This window comes from Eumetopias jubatus, unplaced genomic scaffold (genome assembly GCF_037043125.1).
Source record: "Eumetopias jubatus isolate StellerSeaLion01/CBP00866 unplaced genomic scaffold, mEumJub1_p1.0 scaffold_1, whole genome shotgun sequence".
In the NCBI taxonomy this organism is placed as follows: Eukaryota; Metazoa; Chordata; class Mammalia; order Carnivora; family Otariidae; genus Eumetopias; species Eumetopias jubatus.
This window is the reverse complement of record NW_028274807.1, coordinates 44,180,098-44,193,640: the sequence shown is the minus strand read 5'-3', so window position 1 is coordinate 44,193,640 and position 13,543 is coordinate 44,180,098.

Here is a 13,543-nt window from a genome sequence, read left to right as displayed (position 1 = left end):
TAGAGATGTACTCTCCAAAAATTTCAAAAATTAAGTAGTAAGTAAGGCAATATGTATAAAAGTAGAAGAAAACATGATTGTTTCTTTCCTGACATCATGACCTTGCGACAAAGCTAAGCAGCTTGCATTGTCTGGAACTGGGAGTACTGGTTCATGCATTCTACATTTAGTAAAAAGCAAATATTGGTATGCTTATTTTGTTTCTGAGCTTAAGAGTTAGCAGATAATAAAAGTATATTGAGACATATTTGGTTCATTTCTAATTATGTCAGTAGGCTACCAAAGAGAGAGAAATTGGGGAGAAAAGGGAACCTTTTCAATTATTTATGTTTTGGCAGCACATATGCAGATACAACAACATTCTTTTGTATTACATTAAGTATAGGTTAAATATATTAATCCTCAGAAAATAAAACCTTGGGAACATTTGTCTGGAAACTGGGAAGGAGCAGTGAGACATCTATAATTAAGTTCTAATTGAAACTGGTCTAAACAACAACAGCAGCAGTAACAATAACAATACAAGGAATTAAGGAATCACATCTTGAAAAGTCCAGAGGGTAGAGTTTAATTCAGACATAGCTGGGTATAGGTGTTAAAATAACATTACCAGGTCTCAGGCTTATTATCCTATTCTAATAGATGAATCGTATTCCCTTTTGGACTCTCTTCTAGGAGTGCCAAATTGTAGGTAAACAGTAAGGTTTTACTTTATCTTCCAATCATTCCAAGCATATGCAGAAAAATGATGACCCAACTATCCAAACAGAGGTATCAAGTGAACTGAAGTCTCATGGACTGAAATTCAAGGAGGGATGGTTTTCCACAGTAAATAGGGTGTTGGTTTCAGAAGTTGGGTTAGTGGAAGCTGGGCATTCATAAGCCACAGATGTGTATGACCTATGGGACCAGATAGATATGGTTAGTATATTCCAATGTTGTACATGGCTGCCTATGGGCTTCAAAGTAGTTCTTCTGGTGTGGAGATAGTTCTTTCTTTGGGGTCATAGTGCTGCAAAGTAGATGGAGAAAGGTAAAGATTTGTTTTCACTTCCTCTTCTCTCTCTTTCTGACATATACACTACTTTTCATAAGGAAAATTTAAAATTAATTGGAAGCAGAAAAGAAAAGTAGAAGTCAATTTATGCCTTTAAAACCAGCACTCCATGTTTTGATTCTTATTTTTATGGAAATTACTCTTAACACTTGTCTTTAATTCTGATCACTTTCCAAACTATAAAAATGCATCTACTATTATGGATTACATCACTTGGAAATAAAAATAAAAATATGTCTAAAACATAAGACCCATGAAAAAGGACTCAGTTTTTTCTCTGATGAGCAACACAATCAATTTTGTAAACTCTAAATCTTAAAGTGTCTACCTCTTTTATTTATTTTTTCCCTTCTACATCAAAAGTCTTATCAATTGTGGTTACCTCTTCAATCTCAATAACATGTTTGTTTCTCTTTACCTTAAACTAATGAAGAAGATCAGGAATCCTTTCTTTAATTTATTACTGTCCTGGTTTCCTAACTGAACTCAGTCTTATTCTTCTGTACCCAACGAGAGAAGTACAAATTAATTTTAAAGTATGTATTGAATAAAAATTTACTTACTGAAAGAAAATAGCTCTTTATAAGCTATAAAATTAAGTTCAAGTTCCTAGCTTGGCATTCTAGATACTCCAAATCTAGACTAAGCTGTGAAACATCATTAAAATCTTTTTCTCCCCTTGAATTGTTACTACCCTTGAAATGCTTAACATTTTTTACAGCTGCCTCCTATGTAGACTCCATTAAGTTTTTCTTGGTAAATTTTACTTATCTTACAGAACGATGTTTCCCAAAGTGTGAACTGAAGTTCATTTGCTTCTGAATCATCTCCAATGTTCTTAGGAAATTCTGATTTCTGCCCTAAACCCCAGGCCTACTCAAAGGAAGTCCTGATTCTTGTCAAGCTTCCTTGTTGACTCTTTGATACATTAAAGTTTAAGATTCTACTTCAGAAGTTGACCCTCCATTTCCTTCACAAACCTCCTCAGTCACCAAAGTTCACCATAATATTAAAATTCCATTGTTGGAATTAAAACATCTTAGTCCCATTGCTGTATTTATTTTAATGCTGCATAGTTTTTATTTTTAACATTTTCAAGGACAGAGGAAAGTAACTGCTTATTCAACATTTTAACATAACCAAAGAAATATTCTGGACAATTCAAATTTTCCAAATCTTATAAAAATGTCTTTAAATACCACATTTACTTATTAAAGTATTGTAACTACTTATTAAAGTATTGTAGGATACTTATTAAAGTATTGTAACTACTCAAATTAATCCATAGAAAATATTGAACATAGTTTAATCATTTTTGAGCTTAGGTATACTTAACATTCACATCTGATATATTTCTAACAATTGTCTCTAAAGTTGATACTGTTATCTCCATTTTATCAATTCAGAAAGTAAGCCATTGGAAGTCCTGTGGTTGCAAAGTACTTATATTTTTCCCAATGTGATCACAAAGTTACTAAGTATGTCGCTGCCTGGGCTTTTGTCAAGTTATCTAACTGTAAACTTAAGTACTTTGCCATTATGAGACATTGCCTTATATAAATCATTCTATGTTGAACTAGCTTTTGGGGCTAGCCAGAAAGGCAAATGCCTAGGGCATAGATTTAAAGGGAGGGAGTGCTAAAATATTCTTTTAAACACATTGGTGTTATGGTGCCCATTAACTGAGGTTTGCATATAGAAACCCCTATATAAATGGTTAAATGTATATCGATCAAACTCTTATGGATTCAGACAAGATATAAATTTTTTTTCACAGATGGCAAAAAAATTTGTTGATGTTTTTTGGCAGAATGACTGTGAACATATTCACTCCAGTGAATAGAGAACAATTGCTAGCAAAAATCATCTGAAGTCAGAATTCAGTCTAAAACCAAATAATATATAATTTTGGTTTTGTTTGGTTAATGGGAATGGCTTGTTTTGTTATCTAAATTTTAAATAGGTTAAGAAGTAACTTTGCCATTAGAAAATCACATATTGAATATTAGAATAAATATTTACCTAAAATATAAGACAAGGGGTGCCTGGGTGGCTCAGTCATTAAGCATCTGCCTTCGGCTCAGGTCGTAATCCCAGGGTCCTGGGATAGAAAGCTGCATTGGGCTCCCTGCTCAGCAGGAAGCCTGCTTCTCCCTCTTCCACTCTTCCTGCTTGTGTTCCCTCTCTCGCTGTCTCTCTCCATCTCTGTCAAATAAATAAATAAAATCTTTAAAAATAAATAAATAAATAAAAATATAAAAGTGTGTGATTTTTATTTAGTAAAACATGTATTTCTTTTTACTTCCATTAAGTAGATAGTATACAAATATTGATAGAATATAATTTGAATCAGGACCCACACGATTGGTCTCTTAAGTATCCCTCATGTTTTAGTCCAGGCCTAAATATGTGTTTACTCTTTCGAGCTATGATTTTGCTTAAATGCGACATTTGTTGATACATTACATTGCTCTCAGAAATGCTATTTTCAACCTTGTGCATATTTTCCTTTTCAGTCTTTACTGCTTCCTCACTGTCAAAGATCAGCTGTCATTTTCTGCATTTGCACTGTGACTCTACCAGCCAGATGAAATAGAGCATTTAAAACTTAGATACCATATACCGAGATCCTTGAAAATGCTTGTATGTAATCCGATGTACCCTTGGAATCCAGATAACAAATTAGATTTTTAAAAAATCATACAGAAATTGTAAACATATTTAATTAAAGGAAACACTGAGGGGAAATTTCTTGAAAAATTGCATGAGTTTAAGTATTTAGCTATTTGGTCTCTGTCGTGGGTCTTCACATTTGTTTTATTTATTTGTAATTTCTTTGCTGTTTAATAGATTGTTGTTTATGTATGTATGAGGTTGAACTTCACATTGGACAGATTTTTTTATATACACATACTGACTAGCTTTTATATGGTTCAATGTTAATGCTTATTAAATTGTTGAATGACTTAATAAATGGATTATTCTATTATAAATTTCTACAGTTAAATCAACTTTGCTGTAAGTGGGAATATATCAGTATCTGTATTTGACAGATAGAGGATCCAAAATACATGGAAAATGAATGTATTTTAAAGGTCATATAACAAATAAGTGTCATATATTTTGAAGTACTTTGCATATTAGTTTCTCAATCCACAAACAGACTATGGGTTGCCTTAATGAGTAGACAGTGACATCATGAAGATGATGACATAGGTCATTCCTGCCTTCATTCTCCCTCACAAGAGCAATTAACAATATTCAAAACAAGACACCACTGAGAGAATCCTAGAACATGAGGTGAGATTGAAGCACCCTCCTATACCTCAGAGACAGACTGCATTAGAAGTATGAGAAATGGCTACACTTTGACTACATTGCCCCTTTCCCAGTCTAGCACAGCATCACATAGACAGGACTCCCCCTGAGCCTTCAGTTCCTCCAGTGAGAAAAGAGAATCCAGGAGGGAAAACCAGCCTCCCCCAGTATTGTGGGTTGTTTTGTGGGATCACCTACTCTTATCTCTTACCACAGCAATTGCAGGGAAATCTGCAGGGTTCAACCACTGGGAATCTGACTGTGACAGAGAACTGGGTGGGGGTTGTAACAATCAGCACACAGATCTTGGCAGAACAAACTGCCAAATGGCAGTGCCCAGTAGTAGTCCCAAACAGCACCTTTGCTCATCTGCAGAACCAAGTTGGGGTGCACTCTGACAAGGGAACGCAGCATAGTGCAATTCTGTGTGATTTGGATCCTCAAAGAGTTTTGCTGGCCTAGAGCCTGGTTTGCCCACGCCCATGCAAGGTGCTGAGTCACAGCCCTACCTGCAGTGGAGAGTGTCTTTCCACCTCATCTGCCAGAAAGGCTGGTGAAAACATCTGGAAACCATGCTGCCAAGAGACACTTGAGCTGAGAGTCAGGTGAAGACAGCAGATTGCCCCCAGAGCAAAACCAGTATTGGGCAAAGAGTCTTCCTGTGTTATGCATAGGCAGGAGGATTAATTCATAGCCAAGGCTGAGGGTAGGTCCTGGCCACTCCCAACTGGAAAGACTTTTTGGGTAATTGAGAGTAACCTAGAGTGGTCCCTCCTCCTTCCACTCAGGCAAGGAGACTGAGACGCAGCCTGACATGCTATGGAGAATGGCTTCCATTTGATCAGAAGGGCTGGTGAAAATACCTGCAAGCTTTGTGACCCACTGGAGCTTGAGCTGAGAAAAGCATAGACAGAGTTGATAGTTTGCAGATTGAAGCCAGTGGCCATGCTCTACCAGGGAACGTGGGCTGTGGGTTGACTTGAGTTAAAAGAACAAAATGCGTTACCAGATTTAGAGCCACTTTTCCTGCTGCAAGAGCAGGGAATCTAATTTATAGCCCTACTCATTGCTAAATACAACCTGCAGCCTATCTGACCAAGGAACCTAGGGTCATGGGAAGCTGCATAGCCCATTGTTCAGCCTTGGTACAGTGACACTTAAATAGAAAGCACAGCCCATAGCTTCCCCTATTTGCATACCAAAACTGGTTGCCTGATCTGTGAAATCAGTGCACACTTAGGCTTGATTCAGGTTCCCAAACATTAAGCTGTACAAGGCCTGGGCCCTGGCCTGCTGCCCTATCAGGGCAGAGAAGCTAATTCATAATACCTACTATTACCCAATATAGTACTTAGAAAATAGCAACCATAAAAAAAAAGAAAAAAAAAACACAAGAAATCCTGGAGTTGAAAAATGAAATAACTAAACTGAAGAATTCAATAGTTTCAAAAGTAGATTCAACTACGTTGAAGAAAGAATCAGCTACTTGTAGGATAGGACATTGGAAATTATGCAGTCAGGGAAGCAGGAAGAAAAAGAATGAAAAGGAGTAAAGAAAGCCTATGGGAATTATGGGACACGATAGAAAGAAACAATATTTGCATTTTGGGAATCCCAGAAGAAGAGACAGAATAAAGGATAGAAAGTATGTTTAGGACAATAATGGCTGAAAATGTCTCAAACCTGGAGAGAGAAATGGATATCCAGATCCATGAAGCCCAAAGGATCCCAAATAGATTGAACCTGAATAGGGCTACACATTATAAAGACATGTAATTACATGTCAAAAGTAAGACAAAGAATTTTAATAATGGCAAAAGAAAAGATAAACATTACATAGAGGGAACCCCCCATCAAACTACAAACAGATTTCTTAACAGAAGCCTTTTAGGCCAGGAGAGAATAGGATGAAATATTCAAAATATTAAAAGAAAATAACTGTCAACTAAGAATTCTACACCCAGCAAAGATACCCTTTAGAAATGAAGGAGAGAGGGGTGCCTGGGTGGCTCAGATGGTTAAACGTCTGCATTCAGCTCAGGTCATGATTTCAGGGTCCTGGGATCAAGCCCCGCATCAGGCCCCCTGCTCGGCGGGGAGCCTGCTTCTCCCTCTCCCTCTACTGTTCCCCCTGCTTGTGGTCTCTCACTCTCTCTGTCAAATAAATAAATAAAATCTTAAAAAAAAAAGAAAGAAATGAAGGAGAGATAAAGTCTCCCAAACACACAAAAGCTGAGGGAGTTCAATACCACCAGATTTGTCTTTCAAGAAATGATAAAGGGAGTTCGTGGAGTGGAAGTGAGAAATTAATTAACATCATAAAAACACAAAATGGTAGCATAAATCTCTCTTGCACTGTAAATATATAGTCATATATAGATTCTGCAATATGGTAACAGTGGTGCATAACTCATAACTATAGTTTAAAAGTTAAAAAAACTAAAATAATTATTATTACAATAACCTGTTATTAGTTAACACAATATAAAAAGTCATGTAAATTGTAACAGCAATAACCTGAAATATGAGGGAAAGAAGACATAAAAACGTAAAGTATATGAATTCTATTGAAGTTGTTCTCAGTTTAAAATAGGGTATTATGAGTTTAAGATATTTTATGTAAGTCTCAGGGTAAGCACAAGAGAAAATCTTGTAGTAATTGCACAAAAACACAATAAAAAATCAAAGCATATTAATACAAAAAATATCAAAACACAGCAGGTTAAGAAACAAGGAACAATGATACAAATGTAGGGATCTGAAGGAGTACGTGCACCCCAATGTTTATAGCAGTAATGTCCACAATAGTCAAACTGTGGAAAGAGCCAAGATGTCCATCGACAGATGAATGGGTAAAAAAGATGTGGTATATATACGCAATGGAATATTATGCAGCCATCAAAAGGAATGAAAGCTTGCCATTTGCAACTACGTGGATAGGACTGGAGATTGTTATGCTGAGCGAAATAAGTCAATCAGAGAAAGACATGTATCATATGACCTCACTGATATGAGGAATTCTTAATCTCAAGAAACAAACTGAGGGTTGCTGGAGTGGTGGGGGGTGGGAGGGATGGGGCGGCTGGGTGATAGACATTGGGGAGGGTATGTGCTATGGTGAACGCTGTGAATTGTGCAAGACTGTTGAATCATAGATTTGTACCTCTGAAACAAATAATACATTATATGTTAAAAAAAAAAAAAGAAGAAGAAGATAGCAGGAGGGGAAGAATGAAGGGGGGGAAATCGGAGCAGGAGATGAACCATGAGAGGTGATGGACTCTGAAAAACAAACTGAGGGTTCTAGAGGGAGGGGGTGGGGGAATGGATTAGCCTGGTGATGGGTATTAAAGAGGGCACATTCTGCATGAGCACTGGGTGTTATATGCAAATAATGAATCATGGAACACTACATCAAAAACTAATGATGCAATGTATGGTGAGTAATATAACATAATAATTAAAAAAAGAAACAAGGAACAATGGATCTATAAAACAACCAAAAAATTAACAACATATCAACAGTAAGTCCAAACTTATTATTAATTACTTTAAACATACACAGATTAAAATTTCTAATCAAAAGTTATAGAATGGTTAAATGAGTAAAAAAACAAGATCCAACCTATGCTGTTTACAAAAGACCCATTTTAGTCTTGATAACACACATAGATGAGATTGAAGAGATAGAAATAGACATTTCAAGCAAATGATAATAACAATAATAGAAATAATAATAAAAAAGTTGTGGTAAATAATAATAATAAAGAATAGCTGGGATAGCCATATTTATATCACACAAAACAGACCAACTACAAATGGTAAAAAAAAATCATTATATAATGATAAAAAGGTCAATACATCAAGAAGATATAATAGCTGTAAATGTATATTTGCCCAACAGTGGAACACCTAAATAAATAAATAAACCAAAACTAACAGAGATAAAAGGAGAAATAAACAGTGATATAATAATAGTTGGAGACATTAATACCCACTCTCAACAGAGAATAAATTATTGGGTTTTAACAACACAATAGACCAAATGGACCTTACAGACATATACAGAACATTTTATCCAAAAATAGCAGAATATACTATCTTCTCAAGTACACATGGAACATTATTTTAGGGTAGACCATATGTGAGGCCACAAAACAAGTCTTAGTAAATTTAAGAATATTAAAATCATGCTAAGTATCTTGTCTGACCACAATGACATGGAACCAGAAATCATTAAGAGGAGGGAAACAGGAAAATTCACATACACATGGAAACACTTTCCTGAACAACTAATGGGTCAAAGACGAAATTAAGTGAAAAATCAAAAGTTTTTGGATGATACAATGAAAACAGAAACACAATATACCAGAACTTATGGGATGCAGCTAAAGCAATTCTAAGAGGGAATTTCATAGCAATAAATGCCTACATAAAGAAAGTAAAGTTCCCAAATAAACAACCTAATTCTATGCCTTAAGGAACAAGAAAAATAAAAAGCTGAGCCCAAAGTTAGCAGTAGAAAGGAGATAATAAGAATTAGAGCAGAAAATAAATGAAACCGAAAACAGAAAAACAATAGAAAAGATTAACCAAGCTTAGAATTAATTCTTTAAAAAGATAAACAAAATTGACAAATGCTTAGCTAGACTAACCAAGGAAAAAAGAGAAAGGAACCAAATTAAAAAAAATTATAAGTGAAAAAAGGAGATATTGCAATTGACACTACAGAAATTCAAAGGATCATAGGAGGCTACTATGAACAATTGTACACCAACAAACTATAAAACCTGGAAGAAATGGAAAAATTCTAAGAAACATATAACTTACCAAGACCAAATCAGGAAGAAATACAAAATCTGAATAGACCGATTATTAGTAAGGAGTTGAATCAATAATCAAAAATCTCCCAACAAAGAAAAGCACAGGACCAAGTGGCTTGCGATTATTTAAAGAAATAATACCCTCTCAAAGTCTTCCAAAAATCTGAGTAAGGTACATTTCCAAACTCATTTTATAAGGCCAGGATTATTCTGATATCAAAACCAGAAAATGACACTGCTAGAAAAGAAAACTATGGCCAATATCTCAGATATATAGAGTTGTGAAAATTCTCAGTAAAATACTAGCAAATCAAATTCAGCAGCACATTCAAAAAATTCATTCACCATGAACAAAAGGGATTTACTGCTGGGATACAAGGATGGTTCAACATATGCAAATCAATAAATGTGATGCATCACATTAATAGAATGAATCATATGATTATCCCAAAAGATGCAAAAAAATATTTGACAAAATTCAAATTCATTCATGATAAAATATCTTAACAATTTAACCATGGAAAGAACATATCTCAACATAATGAATGTCATCTGTGACAAGCCCACAGCTAACATCATGCTCAATGGTGAAAGGATGAAAACTTTTTCCTAAGATCGTAAGACAAGGAGGCTCACTCTCAACATTCTTATTCAACATAGTACTAGAAGTCCTAGCTAGAGTAATTAGACAAGGAAAAGAAATGAAAATTATCAGAATTGGGGGAGGAAGAGGTAAAATTATCTCTATTTGCAGATATGACATGAAAATCCTATAGACTCAACCAAAAAATTGTTAGATCTAATCAATGAATTCATTAAATTGCACATTTCAAAATTAACACACAAAAATCAGTAACTTTCCATACACTAATCATGACATTTCTGAAAGAAGAAATAAAGAATTTGATCCCATTTGTAATAGCCTCAAAAACAACAAGTATTTAGGAATAAGCTTAACTAAGGAGGTGAAAGATCTCTGTGATGAAAATGATAAGATACCGCTGGCTGAAAGAGACCAAAGAAGACACAAATAAACGAAAAAGTATCCCAGGTTCACAGATTGAAAGAATTAATACCGCAAAAATGTCAATAGTCCTAAAAGCCATGTATAGTTTTGATGTAATCTCTGTTAATGTTCCAATGGCATTTTTTTACAGAAGCAGAAAAACACTCCTAAAATATATATGGAATCACAAAAGACCCCAAAAAGCCAAAGAAATCCTGAGAAAGAACAAAGCAGGAGGTGTCTCAGTTCCTGATTTCAAGCTATACTATAAAGCCATAGTCATCAAAATAATATGATATTGGCATAAAAACAGACAATAGACCAAAGGAACAGAATTGAGAATTTAGAGATAAGCCTGAGCATATATGCTCAGCTATTATTTAATAAGGGAGCCAAGAATACTCCATGGAGTAAAGACAATGTCTTCAATAAATGGTGGTGGGGAAAACTGGATAGTCACATGTAAAAGAATGAAACTGGATCTATATCTTACATTACTCACAAATATTAACTCAAAATAGGTTAAAAACTTAAGTGTAAGACCTGAAACTATGAAACTCTTAAAAAAAATAAAAACAAAAAGAAAGAGAACATAAGAACAAGGGTCTTTGACATGAGTCTTGGTAATTTTTTTTTGAATATGACATCTAAAGCACAAACAACAAAATAAAAAATATGTAAGTGGGACTACATCAAACCAAAAAGTTTCTGCAGAGCAAAAGAAGCCATTAACAAATTGAAAAGCAAACTTATAGAATGGGAAAAATATTTTAATCATAAAGCAAGCCTATAGAATAGGAAAAATATTTTAATCATATATCTGAAAAGGGGTTAATAGTCGAAATATATAAAGAACCCACACCACACAGTAGCAAAATAACAAATAACCGAATTACAAAATGGGCGAAAGATCTGAACATTTCTCCAAAGAAGATATACAAAAGTCCAACGGGTATATGAAAAGATCCTCAGCATCACTAGCCATTAGGGAAATGCAAATTTAAACTACAGTAAGATATTACTTCACTCCCATTAGAATGGCCATAAGAAAAAAATAGGGGGTAACAAATGCTGGCATAGATGTAGAGAAAAAGAAACTCTTGTGCACTGTTGGTGAGATTTTAAGTTGGTAGAGCCACTATGGAAAACAGTATGAAGGATACTGAAAAATATTAAAAATAGAACTGCCATATGATCCAGTAACTCCACTTCTGGGAATATATCCAAAGGTGATGAAAACACTAAGTCAAAAAAATATCTACACCCCATATTCATAATAACATTACTTACAGTAGCCAAGACATGGAAACAGCCTGGGTTTCCATTGAAGGATGAATGGATAAAGAAGTTTTGAGATTTTATATATATATATATATATATATATATATATATATATATATATAATCTCAATATATATATGTGTGTATATACACTCATATATATATGTGTATATATATATACACATATATATCACACACACAATGATTTCTTATTCAGCCATAAAAAATGAGGAAATCCTACCATTTGTAACAACATGGATGGATCTTGAAGACATTTTGCTAAGTGAAAAAAGTCAGACAGAGTAAGACATACTATATGATATTATTTGTATGTGGAATATTAAAACAAACAGACAAAATCAAACTCATAGAAAAAGAGATGAGATTTGTGGTTACCAGAAGTGGGATGAGGGTAATTGGAGGAAGGTGGTCAAAGGGTACAATCTTCCAGTTATAAGTAAATACTAGGGATGTAATATCCAACATAACTGTAGCTAACACTGTTATATGATATATAGGAAAATTGTTAATAGAGTAAATCCTAAGAGTTCTCATCGCAAGGAGAATTTTTTCCCTTTATTCTTTTCTTCTTTCTTTACTTTTTATTATATCTACATGAGAAGATGGATGTTAGCTGAAACTATTGTGGTAATCATTTCACAACGTATGTAAATCAAACCATCACACTGTATACCTTAAACTTATACAGTGATGTATGTCAAATATTTTTCATAACACTGGAAAAAATAAATGCAAACAGAAAAAAATTATTCAGGAAGCCATATATGGAAGATAATAGTAGAAAGCTTAAGCGATTTTTATAAGACATTTAAAAATACCTGTCACAAAGTGTTCAACCTGCATAATTCATTATGTACTGATACAATATGAAATCTGTTTATAAGTTTCTAAAATGAAAGATAATAGCCCTTGTATAATGCATAGGCATGTATCTTTTCCTGTTTAATAATATTTTCTGCATATGATTTATTTTCAAAGTGCTTTGGAAAATATTATTTTACTGTATATTCAGTGTATGAGAAAAAAATCCTTTCCTGAAGTGTGTGTATGTCAGTTTACAAATCATTCTCTTAAATCATTCTTTTAGGAAGAGTGCATAAATTCTGAGAAAGCACAGCACATATAAACATAACTTTGAATATAGATACAGAATAGTAATAAATAATCCATATTTTAGCTACAAATCCTTTTTAGTCATAATTATGTTTGAAGATATTATAACATTTGTAGATCAAACTGCTTATACATAAATGAAATAACAACATTCAAATTGGTCAGAATTTCCCCTTCCCCATCATAACAGAATATATTATTATTTTCTCTCCCTAGGATATAAATCACACACTTTATTTTTTTTTTAAGATTTAATTTATTTGTCAGAGAGAGCACAAGCAGGGGGAGTGGCAGGTAGAGGGAGAGAGAGAAGCAGGCTCCCTGCTGAGAAAGGAACCGCATGTGGGACTCCATCCCAGGACCCTGGGACCATGACCTGAGCCGAAGGCAGTCACTTCACCGACTGCCACCCAGGTGCCCCTAAATCACATCCTTTAGAAAGGAATATCAACATAAGAGAATGATGTCATGTAGGAAATTATCTCTTGTGAGTAGTGTGTGACATAGTTCTCCTCTTCTTTCAATGAGGATTAACAGTAGTAGAAGTTGTGACCTCCATATCAATATATCATTTGACATTTCTTTACCATGATGAGTTCTGAAAAAAGGACTATTTATAAAAAAAAGCAATACAACTTTAAGACATTAAAATTATAAAAATAGAGGGGGCGGAGCAAGATGGCGGAGGAGTAGGAGACCTAGATTTTGTCTGGTCTCAGGAATTCAGCTGAATAGGGATCAAACCATTCTGAACACCTACGAACTCAACAGGAGATCGAACAGGAGAGTAGCAACAACTCTCTGAACAGAGAAGCGACCACTTACTGGAAGGTAGGACGTGCGGAGAAGTGAATCCGAGGCGATATTCGGGAGGATAGACGGCGGGGGAGGGGCCTCCGCCGGCCGCTTCTGGCAAGTGCTAGAG